Here is a 3,559-nt window from a genome sequence, read left to right as displayed (position 1 = left end):
TTTATTGCTTCAGTAACTTTCTTTACACCACATATAATATTTATTTTCCACATCTAAAGGAGGAAAACATACTATAAATCCCAATTCGCACTCAGTCCACAGGAAACTAAGTGAAGAGAAGGTGAAGCAGATTCATGTGGAAGTTAGGGCAAATACAGAGAAGAAACAGAAAAGGAAATTGCTTCATTTTGTTACCATGGCCACCTGAAAATGCTTTCTGTCTTTGTCCTGTTCCAGAGAGAATGACCGTACAGGGAACCTAAGCACAAAAGATGTGCTTTTTAAAGGAGTGACAGCCAGTTTTCTTCAAAAATACAAAATTTGACAAAATGTAAGGAAATATATTTCCTTTTCATTTGAAAATATCTTTTACCCATTTTTATATAAAATGTGTTATATAAATATTTGGAACTCTCAGCAGTAGTGACAGTTATCACAATTATGACCTTTACAATTATCCTTATGGAAAAATGTCATTCTGGTCTTACAGAAGGAACAGTGTAGGCTAAAAACCCGGCCATGCCACTAGTCATAATCCACCCTTCAAAAGAGCCAGATGGAAAGGGTAAGGTTTCACTTAAAATATTGTTTTTGGATGGAGGTGTGCAGCTCGCTCTCCAAGCCTCGAGCTCTCTCATGCTCTCTGTTCTTGTTTCAGTGTCTTCAAGCCCTCCTTCTGCTCTGCTTCATCCATTCCTGTCACTGAAAACTGACCAAGCTCATCGAGATGAAGCACCCCAGGACCTTTTGGGTCAAAAATTCTTAAATTTCTGAGGACATGATGATAGGACCAGAAACCCTATTTATCCATATACATTCAATTCTTAGTTCTGTATTGAGGTTAGCACTTTTTCATCACTTCATGAGGGACACTCAGTTTAGAGCCTTATTAGCAGGGGTCATAAATCAGCTATCTCACCTCGAGATGTCTGATAAACATGTAGCCCATAGGTCTGTGTCTGGACTGTGGGGTAGAAAGGTATGTGCTTGGTGGTGATTGTGTGCCGCAGCCTCTCATCATTCTCTGAAGCCGAACACACACAGAGCGACCTTGTATGGAGAAGAGAGGTGGGCAGACATACTGAAGTCTGCTCAAACCATTCATTGTACTGTTTGGACACAATGAAAAAAAAAGATTTTACTGTGATAAAGATTATTGAAACCTTATGGCATACCAGGTACTTTTTCACCAGGCTTCTATATTGATTTGTGTTTGGGATTTTTTTTTTTTTTGTCTTTTAATTTTCATCTATCAAAAACTATCTAGTTTTTTTTCTAACAAACATACTTTTATTTGCTTTTCTGTTCTATGTATTTGATTATTAGTGTTACTTTAAAAGTAAGCATTTTACCTGATTTTGTGTTTTTAAATTCCAAAATGCAATATTTTATTAAAACTATATTTAAGTTTCCACAAAAACTCAGTTTACCTGCAATCTTTGTTGACTGCAGGTAATTATCCAATGAGAGCTCAGCAGTATTATGTGCTGGTACAATCGGGTTACAGTGCTGTAAATCTAATACACACAATAAATAGATTTTACATAATCCCTCTTCTTTATATGCAGAGTGCACACATTCAGGGTCAATTTAAGGGTGATGCACACAGGAGTTGTGACACAGTGGTGAGCAGAAAAAAGCCTCTATAAGAATGCGTGATTTGCTAAATTTGTGTTCATTGTACAATCAACTTTTAAGTGCCCCATACACAGTTGTATTGGCTGTTTAATTCTGCACTATGATTGATTGAAAGATTAATCACCTCACTTTGCAATTATTAAGAAGAGATGCTTTGTTATGGTGATATACCAAACACAAACCATAAAGAGGGAAAGTTTACTACCAGTGATCTCAACTAGGCCTGTTATTGTTCTGTGACTGGATCAGCCAGGGAGACCTGGGAGACAGAAAGTTGCTGCCGAAGGTGGGAGTAAAAACAGAGAATAAGGGCTATCAGCTTGACATGATTTTCACTTCTACACCCAATCTGGAGCTGCATCCAGTCATTCTTATCCCTATATTTACAAATCTTGGTCCATACACAGTCTTTTTTATACTTTTGTTCTCGTCCTTTTAGTGTCAGCACAAAAATCCACCATGCATGAATACTAGTTTCATTACTGAGTTTAAGACATACTGAAAGGTCTGTGAAGTTTGTCTTTCAAATTATTGCAAGATATAATTAACTGATCAGCAATATCCCAATGCTCTCCTTATCTTTTTCAAAAGATTTCAGCCTGCAATATTTGTAGATATTATGTTTACCCCAATTCTGCTCCTGATAAGAAGATCAGTGAGAGGAATGGTCTTTAGTCTTTAAAATATTTCCAACCAGTCTTGACCCTTTACCAAAACACATCAGTTGTGTTTTGGTCTTATAATTTATCCTAAGCAGACCTAAATATACATGAATATAGTCATAGATAATTACACATAATCAGCATTGCTTCAAGCCAGTTCATGGGGTTCTTCCAGGCTACTGTAAAATGTTAAACAAACATCTTACAGGTTGTTTGTTGTGACAGGTTTATGCCGATAATTGCATAAATCTGTCTCTGGGTTCATTACAATAATTATTCTAATTTTCTGTAAACGTACTAAAGCAATGGGGGACAACAAATAGAAGGGGGGCAAGTTGGTTTTTAGAAGATATGCCATGCTTGTGCTTGAGTGCTTGTCACCTATTCAGGTGACAGAACATTTTATGTTTTGCAGTTGGCAAAGCCCCCATTTGTGAGCGATAGCAGCAAATCTACCCCTCTGTAACAAATAACAGTATGTAAAAATAATTAGTCTTCAGTAGTTTGCTAGTTGCTTTTGGAACAAATTATTTTATTAGATGTTGACCACCTAAAAAATTAATGTCGGATGGTAAGCCTGGCTTAAGAGACATCCTCGAGTTCATGCCCTCATTTAAAAACAGTTTTGTCATGAAAACTTGTGTTTCAGCTTTTCTAAGCTGCCTCTGGTTGTTCACAAAGGATACGACGTCATGCTGCAATCGTGTGTGGGCAGATGTGGCAAAAGTTTTCCCAGAGTGAGTGTCAAGGCCAGATGAAAATCACAATTGTTGCTGAACATTCAGCAGCAGCAGATGGACTATTCCACATGTTCATTATAACATTGTTTAATTGAGATTTTGGATTTAGAATATCAAAGAGGTTGCATCACTATTTCAGACCTTTAAAACTGCCATATGCTGTTCACATTTTCTTCCAGTAGCATTTATTTCTAAGTAAAACAAACAAATAATGGAAATTGACTGACATACATACAAAATAAGCAGTGGCTCAAATTCTGTTCACACCTAACAATTCCTTATGAATTAAAAGTTGAAATAATGAAGCTTTACTTTTTGGAGTACTAAGAAGTTATGTTTATTGAATCTATTAACACGCTTTGCATACTTTTATTTTGAATATGTTGTTTTCATGATTAATATAATTATGAACATTTTTCACAAGCCAATTTCTTTTGGTTTGGCTATTGCTGTTGGAAATGTTTGACTTTGTATTTCAATTATCTAAGACCTGTGATACGTGGTTTCAAACCTCTGATC

The 3,559-nt window shown here is 36.1% G+C and overlaps 1 long non-coding RNA gene across 1 annotated transcript; it reads left to right on the top strand.

Annotated features, from left to right (window-relative positions):
• The first annotated feature begins 244 nt into the window (after positions 1-244).
• LOC122828436 lies at positions 245-873 on the top strand. Its single transcript, XR_006370230.1, has 3 exons — positions 245-331; positions 491-565; positions 659-873. It is a non-coding gene; the product is annotated as an uncharacterized LOC122828436 (long non-coding RNA).
• The last annotated feature ends 2,686 nt before the right edge of the window (positions 874-3,559 follow it).

Source organism: Gambusia affinis, linkage group LG03 (genome assembly GCF_019740435.1).
Source record: "Gambusia affinis linkage group LG03, SWU_Gaff_1.0, whole genome shotgun sequence".
Lineage (NCBI taxonomy): Eukaryota > Metazoa > Chordata > Actinopteri > Cyprinodontiformes > Poeciliidae > Gambusia > Gambusia affinis.
Note: the sequence above shows the minus strand (reverse complement) of the source record. Positions and strands in the feature narration are given on the sequence as shown.